Source organism: Chiloscyllium plagiosum, unplaced genomic scaffold (genome assembly GCF_037043375.1).
Source record: "Chiloscyllium plagiosum isolate Xiang-an unplaced genomic scaffold, Cpla_swu_hap1 HiC_scaffold_24, whole genome shotgun sequence".
Taxonomy (NCBI): Eukaryota; Metazoa; Chordata; class Chondrichthyes; order Orectolobiformes; family Hemiscylliidae; genus Chiloscyllium; species Chiloscyllium plagiosum.
This window is the reverse complement of record NW_028270162.1, coordinates 44,357,334-44,382,875: the sequence shown is the minus strand read 5'-3', so window position 1 is coordinate 44,382,875 and position 25,542 is coordinate 44,357,334. Positions and strand designations below refer to the sequence as shown.

The window sequence follows — 25,542 nt, the reverse complement described above, 5'->3', positions numbered from 1 at the left end:
TCTCCATCTAAATTTATTGCTGTTTCTGTTCCAAGAGCGTCATATTGTTCAATCATCAATTTTGGGTTAATCATTAATTATTTCAAATCTGACGTTGAAAATACTCTAAAAATGTAAGAGTAATGGGATCCAGGTGGGTGGAGGTGGGATACAGATCTGCCATAATTCCATTGTCACAGGCTTGAGGGGCTGAATGGCTTACTCCAATTCCTGTAATTCTATCAGAGATCATGAAATTTGCCAAACTGTGCCTGAAATATAAATAGAGCATTACTCTGAATGAAATTAATCAACAGTGCTCCAATTACATATCTTTTGGAAATGCTGAATAAATGGCTGATTTTGCCAAATGAAAATTCTTATTAAAGTTCCTCTATCCCTCATACCATTGATAATGTTTTAATTATATTCCCACCTTTATTCAAAGAACATCAAAAATACCCTAATATCTTAAAATACTGTACTGACTTTTCACCCAAATAAAATTTGGTTTTTCAGTGCTTTAAGTAGTCTCTCTGGTCTCTATTTGCTTTTTTCTGGTGTGCTTCAGATATGTGACTGTGCATTCTCTTTCTCTCGCTCTCTCACACTCACTCTCTCTCTCACACACTCACTCTGTAATATATATATTATATATACACATATACAAATAACATGTTTGAGCCAAATGATGAACTGAGATGTATGAGCAGTGCAAATCATTTTCCAAAGGAATACTTAAGTCTGAACTTATCATGTGGTCATACAGCAAATCACATTGTTTGCACAAATGGATAGAAAAATCAACTGCTATGTCACCAAGCACAACTTTAATTGCAGTGTTTAGTCTTTGCTTTTCAAAATGTTTCCACTTATCTCCGTTTGCAGATGCTGAAGGAGACACACATTGGCATTCACATCAGGAGTAACAGCCAAGAAAGCCCAAGAAAAAATGCCACCCTAAAGCAAATATAATGCCATTAGCAGAACTCACAGTATATCTGATCTGTTCATATACATCAGGAACTTTAATTATGAAAAGCTATGGAAATTGATTTTATTTCTCTGAAACTACTGGGAAACTTTCTGACTTGTCAGAGTGTGGATTTATCTATTAAGATACAAAATAATTCATTTCACCTTGTCAAAGCATCTTGTGCTTGAGGTATTACTTATCACCAAGGGCAAAGTCTTTGAGATATAATACTGAGCTTCAACCACATGCACACCATTCCATAACATGTTACTCTTCAAACATAATCCATAAAGCTTGTCACAGCAGGCAAAGAATGAACACAAAAACTAGTATTCTAACTTTATTTTGCTTCAGTCATCTGGAAAAGGAATGTGTCATTAATAACTAAGCAATATATTTTGTAGCACCAGCGAAATGAATCTTTTTCTCAACAAACATCTGCTGCTGTGATTTTACAGATAGTTCATTCTTCACAATTAACAAGTCATCTTTCATTGTATTATAATGTAAAAATGTAACTTATATATATAGAATGTCAGCCATATCCTCAGTACATCCCAAAGGGTATCACTGTGAACACATTAGCTTCAAACTGCAGATTCCGTTGTTCAATAGTATAACTAATTGTATTGACCCTCCTCAGTCCATAGCAATGCAATTTTAACCATTACGCTGGCTGTAAGCTGTACTCTCAAGCCAGATTACACCAGTGTAATTTCAAATCTTGCCAACCAAAGCAAGTTAAAAACAGTCCAACATACGAGAAGAGTGCAATTAAATTTTAATATAATGCTGTGTGAGGCTACTCTTTTTAAGTGATCCTCTTGTCTTATAAATAAGCCAGATTTTTTGTTAAAAATTCATTCATGGAATACGGGCAATGCAGGCATTATTACCCATTAATAATTGCTTTGGAGAAGCTGGTGGTGAGTAGTTTTCTTGAACTTTTGCATCCTTAGGATGTTGGACACAAACAATACTCTTTGGAGGCAGTTCCAGGATTTGACCCAGTGACAGTGAAGGAACGATGATATATTTCCAAGTCAGGATGGTGTTTGATTTGGAGTGGAAGTTGCAAGTGTTGGCGTTTCCATGCGTGTGCTGCCCTTACCTTTATAGATGGAAGAAATCATGGGTTCAGAAGATGGTGTCAAAGGAACTGGTTAGGCTATAGCTACATTGGCTAAAGTTCACATTTACCTTCATATTGGTCAGAGTTAAACCTGCATCACTGCTGGGGTAAATTTCTCTCTCTATTCCTGTAGAGCCTCCAATAAAAATGATTTATGTCATTGAACATTGCCTATATCATGGGAAAGCTAATTAACCTTCGAAATGTTTTTCTCCAGTTGCAGCTTATTGAACGATTCTGCTAAATTCCTTTATTTCACAGCAAATCTGAATGATGCTATTTAACATTATTTTGACCCTTTGGTATTCAATTTTTTTCCAATCTTCAATTCTTCAGCATTACTGCCCTCAGCCTCTGCAATTCTACTGGAGTCACTTAAAAAAAATGAAGAAAGCAGACAAAAATGATAGGCTGAGCTAAAACCAAAGAATAAGTGATGCTGGAAATGTGAAACAAAAACAGAAATTGGTGGAGAAACTCAGAGGGTCTGGAAACATCTGTGGAGAGAAAGCAGAGTCAACATTTTAGATCTAATGACCTTTCATCAGAACAGAGTTCGGATCACTGGATGCAAAAGGTTGACACTGCTCTCTCTCCACAGATGCTGTCAGAGTTGCTGAGTTTCTTCAGAAATTTCTGTTTTTGTTTGTGAATAATGGATAGGCTACCTTGTAAAATGCTTCTCTAAGTTCCATTTGTCTCTCAAAAGGGCATTAAAGTTTCCTGTGACATCGGAATGGCGGCAGTTATAAATAAGCCTCCAGACTGCATTTGAATTTCTCCAACACGCTGTTACAGCAGAAATGAGAGGTTTGAAGAAGAAAGTTCCAGCTGTTTCCTCAAGCCTGATGCACCTGGAAATTGGGTGTCATGAACTTACCGACTGACAAAGGTTGACAGCAATACTCTGTTGCACCAGTGGCAATTATAACTGAATGTGGTAGCAGATTCTCTTGATGAAGGTGGTAGGTGCATTTTGAATGAATTTCTTAAATTTATCTTATAACTGAAAATTCATACAAAACCTAAAACATATTTAAAGACATATGCGGAGAGCAGGGGTAATTACATTTGTAACTGTGACTGATGGATCTTCATCGCTTGCCACTTGACTTCCCATCCGAGCTACCTAGTTAGGAACAGACACCAATCTACATCAATTGCCTCACAGCGCCAGGGACCTGAGTTTGATACCAACCTCGGGCGACTGTGTGGAGTTTGCGCATTCTCCTCGTGTTTGCATGGGTTTCCCCGGGTTCTCTGGTTTTCTCCCACAGTCCAAAGAGGTGCAGGTCAGGTGGATTAGCCTTGCTGAAATTGTCTGTAGTGGTCAGGGTAGCCCAGGTGGGTTAGCCATGGGAAATGTGTGGTAAATGATACGGTAGGGGATCGTGTCTAGGTGGGATGCTCTTCAGAGGGTCGGTGTTGACTCAATGGGCCGTATGGCCTCCTTCCACACTGAAGGGGTTCTATGATTCTATATTTCCCTCTCATTCACCAACACGAGGAAGTCCAGCCACTAATTAGCCAATCAACTCTTGCTTCGCCAAGCTGAGAGGACGGGGGCAGGAGAAAGCAGACCCCTCAGTTTCCATTCTACCTCCCTCAGCCTGCCGAAACCTGTAAAATTCCTGCCTATTAGTGCTGAAACTCTTGCAACAAAATATGACTGTTGTTGCTCTCTTGATGGCTTACAATCAGTTAGTTCACAATTAGATTCAAGATTAGGATCTAGAAAAATAAGATTTTGAGCATATTTCAACAATATTTATAATTCGCTTTAGGTATTAAACTAATTGCCCAAGGTAAAATAGGGAATTTGGTGCTAAATACAGTAATTCTTTCTGCTCTGCAATTTGATTTGTTCTTATTAGGTACAAAATCCCACGCTCTGATGGAAAAGGAAGTGTTGGATATTTCAGTTTGCGAACAGACATTCTAAAGCTTTCCTTCGTCACGGAATGGACGGGATGATGAAAATGCATGATTTTTAAGCCCTCTATAATGTAATCCTTCGTCACGGAATGGACGGGATGATGAAAATGCATGATTTTTAAGCCCTCTATAATGTAATCCTCAACTTGCTGTGACCATTGGATTATTCCATACAATAGCATTTTCAAATAATCCAGTACTCCATGTCACTCTATTGTAAACCAAACCTGAATATTCAAATCTAAACCTAACACCTTCCTTTGGCCATTATGTTTCTTGGAGCAATGGAGTTGTCTTTATCCTATGGGAGAGTCATTGCATTTTATTGTCCAAATGAGATAAATAACTTAATTTCATTAAAACATTGGGAAGAAAGAGTCTTTCATACAACTTTACATATTTGAAAGCCATCTGGTAGAGAAAGCAATACAGAAAGTACTTGAACTTGTAAGGCATCTACCATGATCTCAAGTTGTCCGTCTGTACTTTATAACCATTGGATTACTCTTGAAGTACTATCATTGCTGAAATGCAAGACACAGAGCAAACAATTTGCACACAGCAATGCCGCATAATAGCAACAAAGTTTGGGAGAAGAATTGTAGCTTGGGTGCTCGTTGTTGTGATTCTGTTCGCCGAGCTGGGAATTTGTGTTGCAGACATTTCGTCCCCTGTCTAGGTGACATTCTCAGTGCTTGGGAGCCTCCTGTGAAGCGCTTCTGTGATGTTTCCTCCGGGGCATATATAATGATTTGTATCTGCCGCTTCCGGTTGTCAGTTCCAGCTGTCCGCTGCATTGGCCGGTATATTGGGTCCAGGTCGATGTGTTTATAAGCACATCGACCTGGACCCAATATACCAGCCACTGCAGCGGACAGCTGGAACTGACAACCGGAAGCGGCAGATACAAATCACTATAAATGCCAGAGGAAACACCACAGAAGCGCTTCACAGGAGGCTCCCAAGCACTGAGGATGTCACCTAGACAGGGGACGCAACGTCTGCAACACAAATTCCCAGCTCGGCGAACAGAACCACAATAATAGCAACAGGTTCATGATTAGCCCCAACCTGCTTTTAGACAATCCGATTTGATATTTCAGATTGTGGGTGTGAGAGAAGGTTTAGGAATCCAGGAACTGCTTTAAGAAATTGAGGGCCAAAAAAGCTTTCAAGAAATTAGTGAAAGAAACTTCTGGAAGTATGGGTGAGAATTTCACCACTGGAAGAGGTTAGCAGAAAAGAAGGTGGTGTTATGGACATGGATGAACACTAATGCCTCCTGATGAAATGTACACAAGTAGATCCACTGTGATGACTTCCCACCCCCACTTCTGAAGAAGGGTTACACCCGAAACGTCGACTTCTTCACCTCCTGATGCTGCCTGGCCTGCTGTGTTCTTCCAGCCTCCTGCTTGTCTATTTCGAATGACCTGTCAGCATTAATTAATTAGCCCATTTAAGAGAGTGGTCTCTTCAACCCATTCAAGAGAGGAATGGGTAAATTACAGAAAAATATATATCAGCACTTATTTGGTACTCAGCCCCAAAATTCAATTTTATTCATCATTTCCTGCAGACAAGAGGCTAATATAAAGCATTATGTTTCCATCCAGCATTTGTGCATGAGATAACCTCTTGCAGTCAAGTTTGACATTAATACATGTTTCAGAAAGGTAGAGATAAATTATTCCATAGAACAAAAATTAATTTATTTGGAAACTGTTGCATTATGTATTTGTACAAAAAGATTGTTTCTGAAGGATTTTCATAAAGAGGTAATGGCACATTGGTTAGATTCTAATAGGCAGACAGTAATTATCACATTACCTATTATAAAATGAAGACAGGACAGCTATAGCTGACAGCTATATCTTAATAGAGAATGACCCTTATTAAAAGTGCACGATTAAAAGAAGCAATCTTTTGTAGAAATGAATAGGGTAAAATCCAAGCATTAAAATCTGTCCATTTCACAAGACTTGCCAAGCTGACTTAGAAGCTGGAGAAAATAGTAGCAGTATAAAACTACAAAGGTTTACACTGTACATGCAAATCAAAGTTTTATTAATTTATGGTTACTCAGTTATTGGCCCTTCTGAACATATAACATCATCCTATTTTCACAGCTGAAAGATAAATAATTGATTCCTACAGAAACAGAAAGAGAAACAATGTACAGAATATATCATCATTTGAGGCTCAGAATGCTCTGTTTTAACACTTTCTTTTTCCAATCTCGTATCATTGCACTCTTTGATGATACAAATCAGGATCTGTGGGTGTGTATTTCATAATGCAACTCTTAGTATAAAGATGATTTCTCCATCTTCCTGTGTCTAAAGACTGGAAACAAATGTTTTAATAATCCAGTTAGTGGCACAGTGATTAAACACAGTGTGAAACTGCACAATAAAACACAGACAGGTGTCTGGGTCTGTTGGCATTTTATGCTCAGTGTGAAACTGCACAATAAAACACAGACAGGTATCTGGGTCTGTTGGCATTTTATGCCAAATAATTGCTCTGGATAATGAATGGAGCATTCCTGCTGGCCTCAGTGCCTTTGAATCAGACAGAAAAGAAGACATGAACCTTGGTTTTTGCTCCGAATTTATATATTATTGCTCCCTGCTGGCAAACATGGATCATAGCATGTGGATGTTGCTCAAATGCAACAACACCTACTTGCATTTATCTAGCACCTTTAACACAACAAAAGAGTCTGAAGCCCTTTCAGGCCACAGAAAATAAAAATAGCTAAACCCACCTAGCTCTAAATTCCTCTGAAAACCAACCAATTGTGGTCTCAAATATGCACAAAGATACAACATCCACAAATCTCTATGGCATGGTGCTCCAAAGTTTCAGAACTCTGGGTGAAGAAATCTCTCCTCATCTTGGCATTAAGTAGCTCATCCTTCATTTGGTACTATGTTTCATAGTTCTAGGCTCTCCAACCTGGTGAAATAGTTTCTTTGCGTCAGCTGGGCGAAATGCTCATATGCTTCAATGAGATCACCTCTCATTCTTCCAAACTCCAGACAATATAGGGTGAGCCCACTTAGCTTCTTGATGTGAGAAAACTCTCTCATCCCAGGCCATGTGGCGAACCTTTGGCTGCACCACTCCTAATTTATGTTATATCCCAATGTCTGAAATAAAGACCCAATAATATACCTCATTGGCTGAGGGCCAATTCTTAGCCAGGACACTAGGTGGAGCTGCCTGGTTCTTCTTTGAATGGGATATAGGATCTTTAACATGCTCTCAAGATGGCATGTGAGGTCTCAGTTTATCTCCCTCATCTAGAAAATGGCACAGCCGACACTGGAGTAACTCACCCCAGCTTTTGGACACCACTTTTCAAACCTGCAACCTCTATTCCCCAGGATGACAAAGGGAGCAAATGCATGACAATACCATCTCTTGCAAATTCCCTTTCAAGTCACACACCATCCTGACTTGAAACCCTGTCATTATTCCTTCACAGTCACTACGCAGAAATCCTGGAACTCCTTCCCTAGGTGGCGCTATGAGTATACCCACACCACATGAACTGCAGTTGATCAAGGAGGTAACTCACCACCTCCTTCTTAAGAACAATTAGGGATGAACAACACATGCTATCCTAACACAGCCAGATCCCATGAAAAGATAAATCAATGAAGTACTCAAATGCCAGCCTTGGTTCTATGCTTGAATCTCTACAGTAAAACCTGAAATGGACTTCTACCATGGAGCTAAGATTGACACATGAGTTTGTTACCCATTTAGTGGAAACATAGAAACAAAAAAAAAATGCAAAAATTGGCCATTTGGCCCTTCAAACCTGCCCCACCATTCAATATGGTCGTGGGGCTGATCATGCAATTTTAGTATTCAATTCCTGCTTCCCTCCCACACCCCTTGATCCCTTTAGCCACCAGGGCCATGCCCAGCTCCCTCATGAATATATCTAACAAACTGCCCCCAACAGCTTTCTGTGGGACAGAATTCCACAGGTTCATAACTCTCTGTGTGAAAAAACATCTTCCTCATCTCAGTCCTGAATGCCTTATCCCTTTATTCTTCGACCCTAATTCTGGACATCCTCAGCACTGGGAACATTCTTCCCTCATCTAGCCTGTCCAGTCCCATCAGGATTTCCTATGTTTCTACAAGATTCTCCCCTCATTCTTCCAAATTCCAGTGAGTAAAAGTCTATTCGATCCAGTCTTTCGTCATATATTAGTCCTGCCATCCCAGGAATCAGTCTGGTGAACCTTTGCTGGACTCCCTCAATAGCAACAGTCAACTCAGGTTCACACATGAAGAATGGAAAATTGATGTAGGACTCATGGTGCTTTGGCATCATTTTTCAGCTTATAATAAAGTAAATAGGAAAGGGAAACAGCCAACACATTACTCAGTAGTGGCTACTATTCTTGTCAAGCGTATTGAGCTGGTAGCTCAAATCCCACCATATCTAACCTACTTAACTTCATATCACACATAGGTTTAATATTAATAAGAGAATCTCACGTAGTATTCATTGTTTTCAGTCCTACATTTCAGTTGCAGTTGATTCAGTTTTGGCCTTGAACATCTTTCCTTCCCATTCTGTCAAAATGTCTCTAAAAGGTGATGTTTCATTCAATGTTTGCATTGTGTTAATCCCATTAATACAAACGTTCCTGCTACAAGTGGTGGGGCTCTAAAACCAAATGATTCAGACTAGAAAAGTCCCATGCATAATTTTTCGTTGTAAGGATTTAATTAATCCCAGAGTGATGTTAGGAAATTTATATTTGGATTGCGAAGATGGAACAATATGGCCACATTTTTCTGTCCTGCTTGATACCAGGTGATCCTCAATTCTGCAACGAATGGAGGGCATTCCTCTTGGAATTATATCCTAGTCTTCAATGTATAAGGAAAACATTGGAGTAAAATCATCACAACATATCCAAACAGTGCAATAAAATGGGGATAGAGACATTGTTTTCTTTAAAAGTGGCATGAAATACAAGAAAAATCAGGAGTAATGTTCAGCTCCTTGAGGCAACTTTGTCATTCATGGTTGATCTGTTCCTCAAAGTTTGCTCCATGGGCTTTCATATATTTATAAACCAAAGCTTGTTACATCCTTTTAACGTTTTAAATGCTTTCATCTGATTGTCCTTGCTTTATAATCAAAGGAATACCAACCACATTATGTAATCAGACCTCTTAATTGAAACCTCTGATAAATCTTTTCTGTTTCCTCATGAAGGTCAATATATATTCTTCCCACATTGCAGTGCCAAGAATGAATGCAGTACTGTAAGTGATGCTTGAATTAGATTCCCTACCATATTAAACAAAGGTTTGAAGTATCTGCTTGATATAGATTTTGCTTTGCTTGTTCATGAAATGTGGGTGACCCTGGCTGGCCCAACATTTATTGCTCATCTTTAGTTGCCCTTGAGAATGTGGTAGTGAACTATCTTCTTGAACTGTTGCAGTCAATTTGTGTAAGCAGACCCACAATGCCTTTGGAGAGAGAGTTCCAAGAATTTCACCTCAAGACATTGATATATTTCCAAAGCTGGATTGTAAAGGGCTTGGAGGGGTACTTGCAAGTCATGTTGTCCCATGTATCTGCTGCCTTTGCCCTTGTACATGGTAGTGGACATAAATTTGGAAGGTCTTAGTGAATTTTTGCAGTGTATCTTGAAAATGCCATATTGGATATCTCTAGAATAGGAACAAGTCAGGAGCTGGAATGATGACAGAGTTTAGGTTTGGGAATAACCCTGTTGGAAAATGAGTGGAGCAATGGGAGTTGAAGGAGGTCAAAGAGTAGATTTAAAGGAGTACATGAGGAGTGGAAGGAGGTAATGTCAGACCTTGAGGTGAATCAGCAGAAGAGGGGATTGGGAACTGGAGTTACTAAACCAACCAAAACATTTAAATCAAAGGTGTGGCATCACAGGACAAGAGGTAGGCAATTGGTTGGTGAGCACGACTGTTTATTGTTTGTGCTTTGAACTGGAGAAAGTAGTTATGAAGATAGGTTGAAATAATTTCCCTTGGAGAAGATAAAGTTGAGAGGAGGTCTGACTGAGGTTTTTAAAATCATAAGTGGCCTTGAACAGTGTAGATAGGAAAAAACACATCCCATGGCAACACGAGGAAATAATTCTTTTGCGTCCGAATGGTTAGGACTGGAATGTATGGTAGAGGCAGATCAATTGAGGTATTCAACAAGGAAGTGGATGGTTGGCTGAAAAGAATGTGTAGAGCTACATGGGAAGACGGGTGATTTTCTCCTATGGAGTGATATCGAAGACCTGACAGACTGAAAAGCCTCCATCTGTGCTGTAATAATTCTGTGATTTTGTGTATCAGGGTGAAAAGTTTTAATTTACTATTCCACTTTCATTATTAAAAGAGATTAACTTTTTTTATTATTGACCATTAACAAGCCTTTAGTTTATTTCTGTTAACTACTGGTAATAATTTAGGATATAGAGGCATGTGCCGAGGTCAATGGCATACATATTGTGTTCCATTCAGTAACTTCAGGATTTCGTAAGTGCATGTATATTTTTGCTGATGTGAATAATCTTTGTAAATGGGCTAGAATTCAATAAACTGCATTAATCAAATGTGCAGGCAAGTATCATCCAACTGAATGAGATTGAGGTTCAGTTATCAGAACAACTGGCATCATTTGGTGCATCTGTGAAGCTGAGAACTTTGTGGAAACAAATGAAATATGAGCAGAAGGAAATTATGTGGTCCCTTGAGCCTGCTCCTCCATTCAATATAATCATGGTTTTTCTGTTGGTGTTTCAAATTCTATATCTACGCTCAATAAGCTTTGATTCGCCTGCCTAACAACAATCCATTTACCTCTGCCTTACAAATATTGACTGACTCTGGCTCCATCGTTTTCTGAGGCACACACAACTCGGAGAAGAAAATTTCTCCTTATTTATGTCCTAAAGGGGCAAGCCTAATTTTAAAACAGTGCATCCTAATTCTGGACTCACCCACAAGAGGAAATGTCCACCTTGCTAATGTTATCTTATACACTTCAGTCAAATCCTTCCTCCCCCCACAATATTCTACAATATTGGGAGGGGTGGGGGGAGCAGTATGAGCCTATCTAACCATTCCTCATCAGCCATTCCAGGTATGCATCGAGTAAACCTCCTCTGAACTGTTTCCAGTGCATTTACATCCTTCCGTAAATAAGGAGATCAGAAGTGCAAATAGTATTTGAGATGTGGTCTCATCAATGCTCTGTAACTGAAAATGAACATCCTTACTTTTATGTTCAATTCTTCTTATTTCTTATTATTCCTTAATACAGGATAGCATCGCCATTGGCCTTCTTGATTATATGCTGTACCTATGTACAAACATCTTGTGACTCTCGTGCAAAAACACCTAAACCCCCACATACCCCAGAATTCTGTAGTCATTCTCTAGTAAAGTAATATTCTGCTTTGTAATTCTTCTGGCTAAAGTGAAAGGTTTCCCATTTTTCCATATTATATGCCATCTTCCATATCTTTCCCTGCTCACTTAACCTATCCATGTTTATCTAAAGCCATTTTACTTATGTTTCTGGATTTAGTGAATTGTGGTATTTTCCCAGATGACCAGTGTTGCCACGTTGTTATATTTGCCACCTTTTCTGCAAATTAACTCACAGGGTATTGGTTAGGCCACTTTTAGAATATTGCATGCAATTCTGGTCTTCCTCCTATCGGAAGGATGTTGTGAAAGGGTTCAGAAAAAATTTACAAGGATGATGTCGGGTTTGGAGGATTTGAGCTATAGGGAGAGGCTGAATAGGCTGGGGCTGTTTTCCCTGGTGCGTTGGAGGCTGAGGGGTGACCTTATAGAGTTTAGAAAATCATGAGAGGCATGGATAGGATAAACAGACAAAGTCTTATCCCTGGGGTGGGGGAGTCCTGAACTGGAGGGCATAGGTTTAAGGGTGACAGGGGAAAGATATAAAAGGGATCTAAGGGACAACTTTTTCACACAGAGGGTGGTGCGTGTATGGAATGAGCTGCCAAAGGAAGTGGTGGAGGCTGATACAATTGCAGTATTTAAAAGGCATCTGGATACGTATATGAATAGGAAGGGTTTAGAGGGATATGGGCCAAGTGCTGGCAAATGGGACTAGATTAGGTTCGGCTATCTGGTTGGCATGGACGAGTTGGACCGAAAGGTCTGTTTCCATGCTGTACATCTCTATGACTCTATGACTCTAATTGTAGCTTCTTCATTCACATCCAAGTCATTCATGTACATTCAAACAACAAGAGTCCCAGCAACAATCTCAATAGTACACCATCAATCACAGACTTCCATTTACAAAAACATCCCCCTGCCTCCTATTTGTAAGCCAGTTTTGGATCCAGTTTACCAACTTGTCTTGGACCCCATGTGATCCTAGCTTTTGGACCAGCCTTCCATGTGGAACCTTGTCAAGGGCCTCAATGAAAACCATTTAATCACATCAATTGCACAACCCACATCAATATATGTTGTCACCTTTTCAAAAATCTCAGTTAAGTTAGTCAGAGGGGATGTCCCTCAAACAAATCCATACTGACTATTTTTGATCAATCCCCGCTTTCCACGTTGACTAATCTTCTCCTTCAGATTTTTTCCAATTGTTTCCCTACCACTGATATCAGACTAACTGGTCGGAATTATCTGGCTTATCCCTGCTGCCCTCCTTGAACAAAGGAACCACATTAGTTATCATCCAGCTACCTGCCACTTCACCCTATGGCCAGTGAAGTATCAGATATCTCTGCCAAGGCACCAGCAATCTCATCCCTTGCCTTCCATAGCAGCTCAGAATAGTTAGCAAGGTTAGATCACATGGAATCTAAGGAGAGCTATCCATTTGGATACAAAATTGGCTTGAAGATAGGAGACAGAGGATGGTGGTGGAGGGTTGCTTTTCGGACTGGAGTGTGTGACCAGTTGTGTACCGCAAGAATTGGTGCTGGATCCAATGTTTTTTGTCATTTATATAAATGATTTGAAAGTAAATAGAGGGGGCATGCTGAGTAAGTTTGCAGTTAATGGCATTAAAATTAATAGTGCAGTGGACAGCGAGAAAGGTATCTCAGAGTGCAACGGGACCTTGATTAGATGGGCCGGTGTGCCGAAGATTGGCAGATAGAGTTTAATTTAGATAAACGTGAGGTTCTGCATTTTGGAAAGGCAAATCAGAGCAGGACTTATACACTAAATGGTGGGGCCCTGGGGAGTATTGCCAAACAAAGAGACCTTGGGGTGCAGCTTCATAGTTCCTTGAATGTGGAGTCACAGGTAGACAGGATGGAGAAGAAGGCATTTAGTATGCCTTTATTCATCTGTGCATTGAGTATAGGAGTTGGGATGTCATGTTGCCATTGTGCAGGACGTTGGCTAGGCCATGTTTGGAATTCCGCATTCAATTCTAATCTCCCTGATATTGGAAATATGTTGTTAAATTTGAAACAGGTCAGAAAGGATTTACTGGGGTTGTAGGGTTTGAGATATAGAGGGAGCCTGATTAGACTGAGGCTATTTTCCCTGGAGCATTGGAGGCTGAGGGGGTGACCTTTTCGAGATTTATAAAATCATGAGGGGCATGGATAGAGTAAATAGACAAGGTCCTTTCCTTGCGGTGGAGGAGTCCAGAGTTGGAGGGCATAGGTTTAGGGTAAGAGGGGAAAATTTAAAAGGGACCTAAGGAACAACGTTTTCACACAGAGGATGGTGTGTATAGGGAATGAGCTGCCAGAAGAAGTGGTGGGAGCTGGTACAATTACAACATTTAAAAGGCATTTGGATGGGTATATGAATAGGAAGGGTTTAGAGGGATATGGGCTAAATGCTGGCAAATGGGACTAGATTTAAACTAGGATATCTGGTCAGTGTGGACGAGTTGGACTGAAGGGTCTGTTTCCATGCTGTACAACTCTATGACTCTATTTGGTACTGGATAATGGTTGTTTGAGGTAATTCATTGTGGCCAATCCTTCTTTGTCTTTGCTTTGTCTTGGTCCATCTAGCATTGAGTTGTAGGGTATACACCACATACAATCCCTACAGAAGAGGCACTGTTCTTATATCACAAGAAGGTTTATTGCATGATAGCGACATGTACAATGATATTTGGCCAGGCATAGTTACTAGGATTTTAGGGAACCCGTAGTGACACATATGTTGTGGTTCTGTTCGCCGAGCTGAGAATTTGTGTCATCTACATATTTGACCCAGAGTTTGGGTTGAATTTGCAGTAAGACTGTTTGTTCTAACCTTTGCATTACCGCTTCTGCTATGAGTCCAGAGATGGGTGAGCCCATGGGTGTGCCATTGATTTGTTCATATATTTGGTTGTTGAATGTGAAGTGTGTTGTGAGGCACAGGTCCAGTAGTTTGAGTACGCAGTCTTTGTTGATAGGTTCCCGGTCTTGTTGTCTGTTCTGTATGTCCAGCAGGTTGGCTATTGTTTCTCTGGCTAGGGTTTTGTCGATAGAGGTGAACAGTGCCATTACATCGAATGAGACCATAGTTCTTTCCTTGTCTATGTGTATATTTCTGATGATGTCCAAGAATTCCTGTGTTGATTGTATAGAGTGTCTGGATCCACTGATCAGGTGTTTCAGTTTCTGCTGTAGTTATTTAGCCAGTTTGTGTGATGGTGTCCCTGGGAGTGATACTATGGGTCTGAGTGGGATGTCTGGTTTGTGCACTTTAGGTAGTCCATAGAATCTGGAGGTGTTGTTGCTTTCAGGTTTCATTCTCTGTAGGTCAGACCTGGTTATCTGTCCGTTTTTTTGTAGGTTCCTCAGTGTGTTGTTTATCCTATTGGTGAGCTGTGGGGTGGGGTCAAACTCCCTCTTTTGGTAGGTGTTGGTATCTGCAAGTAGTTGTTGCGCTTTTTGGATGTACTCTGCTTTTTCCAGGATGACCGTCATTCTGCCTTTGTCTGCTGGTAGTATGATTATGTTCTTATCGTTTCTTAGTGCTTTTAGTGCTTCCCTCTCCTTGGTGTTGAGGTTATGTGTTTGTCTTTTTTTTTACACAAATTCCCAGCTCGGCAAACAGAACCACAACAACGAGCACCCGAGCTACAAATCTTCTCCCAAACTTTGAAGTGACGCATATGCCCCTCTGTAAGATGGAGTAGAAATCCTTGCATTGAACTCTCAAACTGTTATTCAGATCTGACTGTGAGTGAGGTTGATTGCTCCTCTGGGTACTACAGCCAAAGCTAAATCTATAACATAGCTGCAAAAGGATGAAGATTTGGAAAGCAATAATAATAGAGTATGCTATATATAAGCAACATGAGATCCTGTGAGCAGATTTTAAGGAGCTAGATGTTAAGGGAGTGGCCTTTAGATTCCGAGGACACTGGAACCAGTCCTGTGGGAGGTGAACTGGAGGAGTTGCACATAAATAGAGCTGGGATCAATGTCCTGGGATCAATTAGAGAGGATTTAATCTAACTTGGAAGGAAGTTGAGAACCAGTAACATTACGAAGAATAAACAAGTTTCACAAGGGAATTGGGAGAATCAGATGGAGCTACAGTCAGAGATAGTTAGCTTTTAGGTGAATCAGACTAAGAGGTAATGCAATAAGATCAAAACTGGGCTCATAAAGAACAATACAACTGCACAAAGTGGGGTGAAGAAAGTTTGTGAGCTACAGACACTGGTAGCCATATACTGTTACAATAGTGTTCTCAAAAAGGGAAGAAATGGATAGTAAATATTCCTGATTACAAAATGTTCAGGAAGGATAGAGAACAAAATGATGTAGAATTCAGAGGGCTTTTGTGGTGCAGTGGTAGTGTCCCTATCTTTGAGCCAGGAGCTCTAGGTTCAAATTCTACCCCATCAGAGGTATATGATAACATCTCTGAATAGGTTAGATAGGAAATTTCTTGGAAGTAGAATCTGTAATTATAAAGGAAATTATCAAAGTGCTAGAGACAGAGAAAACCCTCCACGAGGCAAGGACTGAATCTGGATACAGTTATGAAACAAGTAAATTAACCAATTGGTGGGAAAAACAGAGGAATAAATTACAGTGAGGTTCAAAATCTGTCATCTTATAATAATCTTATTGAAGGCAAGGATATTAATCATGTAGGGTGAAGAGAATTCTAAAATATCTTCAGGACAATTTTCTAGATGAGAACGTGTCCAACCCAACCACAATGAGGCATTACTGAACCTGGCTTGGGGAAGATGGTGGTTAAAAGGATCAAGAATCTGAGGGAAACTTTTATGAAAGAATAATGGCATGATCATTGCACAGAGTTTAGCTGTAGAAAAGGCAAGGGGACAATCTAAAATGCAAAATCTAAACTGGACATAGGTCAATTTGAGTGAGTGAGAACATGATGGCAGACAGAATGCTAACAGAGCAATGATTGCTTTCAGAGTGGATATGGTTTGTATACAGTTGTAGTACAATCACAGGGGGGGGAAGAGAGGACAAACAAAGCTAGGATTCTCTAGATGAGGAGAGGTAGAGTGTAGGATAAGATGGAAAAATAGGGCATGTGACAAATGGAGGTTAATATGTGAGAAACAGGATAAATAAAGTGAGCTCAGAGGGGAATTGAAAAGGGAAATCAGAAAAGCAAAGCTGGAGTGTGAGAAGAGACTGGCAGCTAAGGGAATCCAAAGGCCTTCTATGTACTATACAGAGTAAAATGATTTATTAACACAGTGTTTTGCCTCATTAGTATCTAGCTTCCCATCCTACCAAGTGGACCAGGCAAATTAGATGCCAAAAAATCTTGGCTTGGAAATCAGAACAGGTTCCTCACCATTTTATTCCAAGGAACCTCCAATTCTGTGCCGGGTTGTTTTTTCCCCTGGTATAAGAGAAAGATAGGTATCTAAAGAGATGGAAGTGGATGGCTCTGCTGTTAGTTTTTGGGATGACGGGGTCATGCCCTGAGCAGGTGAGTAGGCAGCACAGAGGTCATCATTTGTGTCAGAGACTGGGGTGGGTGACAGTGAGTGAGGCAGTCGTGAGTGTGGTAGAGCATGAGTCTTGATGGGAGGTGGTCAAAGCAGAGATAGAGTGAGTGATCGCACAGAAGATGGTTGCACTTACGTTGGCAGAGTGGAGCAGGACATTAACCTTCTTTCTATCGTGCTAGGCATACCTCCAGATAGCTGAGACTGTTTAACACCAGTCTTGGCAGGCATGGATTGGTGCCATGGCCTCCACTGCTGGTCTTGGGGAAAGAGGAAGTCCCAGCTCAGCAACTTCCTGTCCAGTACCTGCCCACAGAGCAGGGTGTCAATTTCCCCCTTATTTTCCATGTCCAGGGGAAAAACGTCAGGAACCGTGGAGGGTAGCTCTGGACTGACAATGCCAGGACCAGCCTCTTTAAGATGGTGCGAGGCAGAAGGGATGCTGATTGTCTGTTGGGTGGTGAGCTGCTTTGCAAAAGACACACATTAAGATGGGGATAGAATTGGATGAGAGGGACATCATAAGGAAGAGGAAGTTAGTTGATGAGGCAAGATACGGCAAGAAATCTTGCTGGGTCTCGCAATGAAGATCCCTCTAAAATACCCAATGCAACTTGCACTGAGCCAAAAATAGTAAGATTCAGTCCTATGATTCTATGTAGCAGAGAAGGAGGCCCATGGCCCATCCAGTCCATACCACCGTCTATGCCCTGTTTCAGCCTCCATCCCTAATTTCTCAGCTAGCTCTATGGGCAAAAGTCTCTCTTGTTCCCTCATACACTTAAACCAAATTTCTTTGAAATGCATCTGTACTGTTTGTCTCAATTATTCCACATAGCATGTCCTCTTAATTAGATTTGATCTGTGCTGACCACTACCAAAAGAATACCTTGAAAAGGTGGGAGTTTATTTCACTGGAGAATCAATTGTATGTTGTGGCTGAAAACAGACCTGGTAGCATTCACTGCGCTGTACGGTGTGAAATGGAACAATTGATTTTGTTTCAGAGGCTGGTTTGGCAAAGGTTCCCATAGTGGTGATTGTATCTGCTGGTTTAAAGGTCAATAATTGCTTTAAAATTCCAAGGCTTTGTTTTAGTTATAACAAATTGTTTTTCTTGAAATAATGATTTTTTTTTCCCCTTAGCCTGAGGGCAGACTACATTTTCTTTTACCAAAGGCATGCAGGCAGCATTTTGAAATGTAACTGGACCGGAGATCACAGTGCACAACTTCAACTAAGAGCAGTGAAAGTTGAGGGAGACTTAACAGAGCGGGGTAAATTAAGGAGAAACTGCTTCCATTTGCAGAAATTTGGCCAAGAGAGGATGAGGAGATTGTATTTGTGGAGTGACTTATTAATATGAGAATGCGACGCCCCAGATTTGGTATGCAGTGCAGAGAATTGCAAAGGAAATAATTCCAAGCCCATATGGAGAAAAAGCAGACAAGTGGGGGCAAATAGATAGCTCCCTCAAAGAGCTGGCACAGGCATGGCAGGCTGGCTTTATTCTGTGCTGTAATGTTTGATGATACCCTGCCTAGTACATCGGCATGCTGATAATTGATCAGCACTCTCCTATTGTGAGCTTCAGTTTGTTTACTTCTGATCCAAGTATGGAATGTATGGATTTTTGCGCTCACTGGAGGCGCAGAAACACAGCTAGCTCTCTCCAGCATTTTACGAGAAATGTTTTAGCTACTTCGCTGGTCTACTTTTCCCCATCCACGTTCCTGATCAGACTCTATTGCCATTGTTACTACTGGATAGGATTTTACCACTTTATGTCATAAAGAAGACCTTGCAATGAAAGAAAAGTGAAAACATTGCATTGGATAAGGAGTAGGCTTGCTCTCAGACAGAGTTTATAGCCTGGCTCTGAACTTATTTTTAAGCAAATTCAGATCCCTTTCTGGAAGCACATATGAGGCTCAACATTTAATTTTACATTAATCAGTGAGGGAACGTCATACCTTACATAGTTCTGATCAAAGGACAGATACTGTCTGATGGTATTTCCAGCTTTTTTTGTTTCTATTACATAGCATCTGCAGTATGTTCAAAGATGCCGAATCAGTTCATTAATGTTGCATCCGCGTATCAGAGTTTTCCTGTCTCCTATCTCCCAGGCGCTACCAACAAAATGCTCTAATCGATGAGGTACAAAACAAACATAATTCAAAGATCCACATCTATGCTCAGATGTGATTGCATTATGGTACATTACAGTACCGTCCATTGTGTAAGAACAAGAGCAATCATAATCAATTGTACAACATGGAAAGAATTCAGGCAAAAAAAAAATTTGAGCTCCTTGAAGGCATCCTTTTCAGTCTGGAATACCAAAGTGCATACTTGTGTTCATAATTGTCACTTAGTCATCAAATTAGTCAAATGTCAAATACGATTAGCATTCTGAGAATGATACACTCATCAAATAAATCAAATTCAATTGAATATTCCAGAATTGTAATGCTCACAGTAAAAGACAAAAGCAATCTTCAATTTAATATGTGTGTCCAGTGCAGGTTTTGACTGCAACACCAATTCACTTTGGCACAAAGCAAGTAAAACTAATTCTCCCATATCTTGTTAGCTGATCGCTGTAATTTCAGCCATAAACCTGCAGTATAAATATATTGCGATAATGGTTAATTAGCTGACAGATGTATTGAAATCGTTTGACCACTGCAACTGGCTTCAATTCCACAGTGATACCAGTAGGTACCAGTATGTGCAGACGTATTACTGAGAAATTTTGATGCATAAAATCTCACCTTTAACTTTTCAATAGGTGAGTGAATCACAGCATGTGGCAGTCCGTCAGACTATACACAGGCCTTGTCTGCACAGGTTTATTTGATCTGGTTTGTGTAAGATAATGGTTAGGTCCCATTATTCTAATGAATGTGATACACAATCAGTGACATCCGCTGTTCCTCAGAAAACCTTGGAACTATAAGCAGGGCAGCACACTCTAGGAGTGGTCCCTCCTGTATAATTCTGTATATTGTTAATAACAAGGTCCCTATTCACCCATATGAAGGCAGATTTGTATTGCTCTGTACTTCTCAACTGTGCTGGGGAACTGGTATTATTGTCTTTGGTCTAAATCACCAAGGCTTCTGCTCCTGAATACTATTTCTTATTAATGAAACATAATGGAAGGTATATATGTGAGGATATTGATGATTTTTACTCAGCTAAGTAGATAGAATTGCTCTTGGCATGTTCTGGGGGAAAGGTAGAAAGAATCTTTGCTCGCCATTATCTAACAGCCTGAAAACAGTCACTGCGGAGCAATCAGGACAAATGATCGTTTGAGCAAGGTAACCAAGGATCTGCTGTACTCTGACCTGATCAAGAATGGGGAGGGGGAAATGAATATGGTACAAAATTATGATCAAGAAATACCAGTAATAACTCAGTGATCTGAAGACAAAGTATTAATTATTATGAGCTTTCCTGCATATGACGGGGAGACAGAAGACCAGGGTTCCATCGAGTTAGCTTTCCATCTTGTAGTGATTGGAAGGAGGACCAGGTGGATCATCCCCAATCAGGGAGCCCAGGCTGACAGATATAAACAGGAGTCTTGAGATTCTCCTACTGGCTCTGAGCTAGCTGGTCAATCCATGCACTATGCACATGTACATAAAGGGTGACTTGGTAACGGGATACTGGCCTCTGTGGAGTTATTTCACATCTCCTAGATGCTGCTTTTACACAGCCATCAAAACCTTCATTATCTCAATCCCAGTGCTCAACTGAGAACCACTCTGTAGATGAAGAGAGATGTCTATGTAGAAGAAAATCAGAGAAGAGTCTTCGTTCAGATGGTACCATTGAACAACTAAAGGGTATATGTCAAATAATAGTGTTGGATAATAGAGGAGATAAGGCTTCATGCTTCTCTGACAATGCCTGAAAATAGTTTAGATGGCTTCATCAATCACTAAAGAGTGCATGCGGTTGATTTAAAACGTATTGCTCCAATAGAATGATATTTTAATTACATTTCAAGGCTGCTTTCAATGGCAGGAGTGACACCACAACACATAAATCAACATGCATTGTTGAAAGAGAGACTGTTCTTTTCGAAAAGTGTTCTGCCCATCTATTTTGGAAAATAATCATTGCTGAAATTAATCATCCATCACTGCACATGAGAGTATGGTAGGGAAATTCTTTCTTGAGCCATTTCATTCCTTTGTTTAGTAACCAGCTCTATTGCTGACTCAAGTACAGATTCTCAACATTCAGAACTACAGTTCACTCAGTTGCCTTTCCACATCAATGGATTGGTTTTAACTTTGTGAGCATATTGGACAAAACCTTGGCATTCATTTATTAAAACTTTCATCCCATTTATAAAGACTGCACACTCCACTCAATAAATATATTTATCCCCAGGCATTGCATTGTATTTGTGGTTGATTCTGATATAAAGCAGTCATTCTCACACTGGGTTTGGTCCCAAAAGTGGTCATGTGGGTTTGTTGGAAACAGATGTAGATGTAAAACAAAAAAAGAGAGAAATCTTAGTCATCATAAAGCCAGGAGTATTGTTGGCAGAGCTATTTATGTTAAAAATTAAATGATTGTGCCATTACATAAATGAAGTCCATTATATCACCCTTACTATGACAGATTTGTTCACTGCTGAAAGTATTGCTAGAATGCATTTCCTGTCACATACTTTGTTTCATTCAAGTATTGAGTGATGGTGGAGCAGTAAAAACACATCTTAATTTCTGCATCCTGCAAATTCTGACACCAAGGGGATAATCTTCTGGAACTCAGTCTTGACAGGAATGGCAAGGATTATTTCAGAACCCCGATTAACTCATTGGCCATGGCTCTTTCCCAGTGCAACAGCATATAAACCCATCTCCAGGTGGCCTGGCCAGTCAGGGAAGGTGAACGGTGGGTGCTCTGAAATAATCAATAGAAGGATTTAAAGGGAGCTCGGGAGGAGTCACAACAAACAGCAATATTCAATCTTGAGAAGGAGCTGCAGATGTGAAGAAGCTGTCCTTGGTTCAGAGCCCTGGTCCTGAAGGTGATGATTGCTACTCTGAGTGTGCATGAAGAAGCCATGCAGGAAGGAAGGAGGAGGGAGTGAGACTCACCACTGACAAGCTGTGGTAATGCATTGCAAAGGCTGTCAGTAGTGGAAGTACCATAGACCCCAAGACATCGATCCAGTGCCAGAAAAGGTTTAGTAGCCTCATTCTGTTGAGCAAGGCAAACGTTTCACAATTCCCAAAGGGCAGCCATCACTCTCTCACCTCCTTAAGCATTCTCTAGCACTCCTCTATCTGACATCTCTTGCTATCACACACCTTTTCTCTCCTCAAATCTCCATTTCACCTACCCTCTCGACCTCTCGCACCCATTCTTCACAGAACACCATCCTCAAATGGTCACCCTCCATAAGCAGTTCACTTCTACAACTCATAACCCTCTATCTTTCCTCATTGCGGGAGAAGAAAATCCAGAGAGAGAGGACCATGGATTTTTCAGCCCACGGGGAGAAGGTAGCACTAGAGATTGGTAGGGTGGTATCAATACAAGTCATTGCCAATGGAGAGGTGGGAGAGACCTAGACACCTGATGCCAGCCTAAGCTATAACACACAAACACAGAGAATGCTGGAGAAACTCAACAGCTCTGGCAACATCTGTGGAGAGGCAAAACAGCTATGTTTTGAGTCCAGTATGACTCTTTTTTTCAGATCTCAGCTCTCAGAAATTATCAGATAATATCAGAACTTAGAACTGAGCTATCACGCTGCCATTTGGCACTCATGTCAAATCAATGGCACTAGTGCATTGTCATGATCTGCACTGTGCTAACTTGTTTCCTTCACTTTCAGTGCTAAGTTATGTCTTTCAATTTGCACAGTTCAGAGACTGCAGGACACTGGAACCTCTGCACAACTGGACATAGATTGTGAGACTTGTGAGGATGGGGGTGTTGGTGCGAGTCATCAGCGAAAAAAGACTCTTACAAAGCAGCAGAGGGAAATATGTGCTTTTCTGTCGGCTTTTCCAGAGGGAGTGGACACCTTGCACAGAAAACAGAGAAGTCCACTTGTAGCATGAGTGCTTGATGTCTCAGATGCTTAACTTGAGGGTCACACTACTTAAAGAGTAACCAACCCCATGAAGAATTAAATGTGACAATATACTGGTCTACACTAATGCCTCTTCTTAAGGTGCTCCATTTCATGGCCTTTGCACTCCATCTCACAACATACTGCAGGTTGCTCCAATGACCTTGTTTGCCCCTGCACAATTGAAAGTAAGGCAGTCTTTGGTGGGACGTTCCAAAACATAGCGAACGTCCCATTAGGGCACCTCATAATGTCCAATTCGGGAAATGAACAGACTGCTATTTATCTTAAGCACCGTGTTGACTTTAGACAAAATACAAGAGGAAAACACCTTAGTTGCATAGGGGAGACACTTAAATATTTATTCCATTGTTACTGTTTCATTGATGCTCTTAATTCGAACGAGGATGTAAGTTTACATGAACACTCACTGTCATGGTATTTTGTTGGATTCCCATTAATCCTAATTAGGAAAATCCAAGATTGTTATAGTCTATGATGCCCTTCACAACATGAGATTGCAAAATGTTCCAGAACTGGTATCAGAGGGAGACGGAGAACAGCCAAATCCTTGGAGGAGGGGAGGGAGTGAGAGACAAGGAAGACATGGAGAAGAAACACCATGAATGCCCATGGTGCTTGTAGTAACAGACCTTGCTACCCACGAAGTCTACCACAGCCTTAGACACTCTTCACTTGTTTGAAAACTGGGGTTGTAGCAGTAAACGTTTCCCACTGCAAGGTCAGTTCGACGTTCCCATTAACCCTCCTCCCTACAGTCACATAGTCATATCCTCATCAATAAAGCTGCTGAGGTTGCTGCACCAGAAAGCTGATGGAGAAGACATGGGCTGAGGCAAGCTGCACCCTCACATCAAAGGTCTCACATCTTTGGAATGATGGAGACTGCAGCATGGCATGGAAGTCTCCAAGGAAAGGTACAGAGATCAACGTCAAGGTATGGGACTGAAACTGACCAAAATTTGCAGATCACATCGGAATTCCAGAATTAAGGCTGACTGAACTATGGTTGTACCTACACTTCATGGGCTGCAGCAGTTAAAGAAGTAGGTCACCATCACCTTCTCAAGGTTGGTCAGGGGTGGGCAATAAATATGGGCTTTTCTTGTGACCTCCGCATCCCAGGAGCAGAAGAAAACAAAACAAAGCCACATAATTTCATTTCTTATGTGGCTATTACATCAGTTTCATTCATCAGTGAGCTCTCCTCCCACCTGATCAGGTGCAGATACTGTGTGGGAACCCATTGCATTGCGCAGGAAGGGGCAAATTCAGGGCTAATTAGGTTCTTAATTGCCTTTTAGTTACCTTCAGTGTGATTCCCTCTTGAAGAACTGCTAGTTTCACAGTACACCTCAAAGAAGGCAAAAAGACAGTGACATGACACGAGGATCTTGACACAGCTTTAGTTTCAGGGGATCTTACTCCTTGCATGTGTCCAAACCCACTTCCAATTGCCTGGAGAAATGACTGGCATCCATTGCGGCAGGTGCACAACATGGCAGTTCAGATACCCAAGTGCCACAGATGAAAAAAGGGGTTCACAACAACTTACCAACGCCTGCACTGATATCTTACAGACAAATGTAAAATCTCGTCATGCAAATAAATTGTGTCAATCAGAATTCCGTCCATTGACAATTTGGTTTTAGGAACCTGAGGTAGTATTCTTGTCGAATAATAAATAAGCCTTGTTTGTAAATGTTTGTGTAGGGCACTGACAGGGTGTGTTATTGGCCTGAGGTCTGGTTAAGCTGAATTTGAGATGTCCAGCTAAATTAAACTTTGCTCAGCTTACTTCCTTTCCCTGTCTCCCTATTTCTCCACTAAACCATCTTCCAAAAAGGTATCTTTGCATGATGTGACAGACATTTGATAGCCCCTTCATTTAGATACAAGTAGATACTTCATCCAATGCATGTCATAGAGTCATCGAGATGTACAGCATGGAAACAGACCCTTCGGTCCAACCTGTCCATGCCGACCAGATATCCCAACCCAATCTAGTCCCACCTGCCAGCACCTGGTCCATATCCCTCCAATCCCTTCCTATTCATATACCCATCCAAATGCCTCTTAAATGTTGCAACTGTACCAACCTCCACCACATCCTCTGGCAGCTCATTCCATACACGTACAACCCTCTGTGTGAAAAAATTGCCCCTTAGGTCTCTTTTATATCTTTCTCCTCTCACCCTAAACCTATGCCCTCTAGTTCTGGACTCCCCGACCCCAGGGAAAAGACTTTGTCTATTTATCCTATCCATGCCCCTCATAATTTTGTAAACCTCTATAAGGTCACCCCTCAGCCTCCGACGCTCCAGGGAAAATAGCCCCAGTCTGTTCAGCCTCTCCCTATAGCTCAAATCCTCCAACCCTGGCAACTGTTC

At 40.9% G+C, this 25,542-nt stretch overlaps 1 protein-coding gene across 1 annotated transcript in view; it reads right to left on the bottom strand.

Annotated features, from left to right (window-relative positions):
- The window catches only part of srrm4 (serine/arginine repetitive matrix 4), a 393,712-nt gene that overhangs the window by 131,073 nt on the left and 237,097 nt on the right, over window positions 1-25,542 (bottom strand). The window lies entirely within an intron of this gene.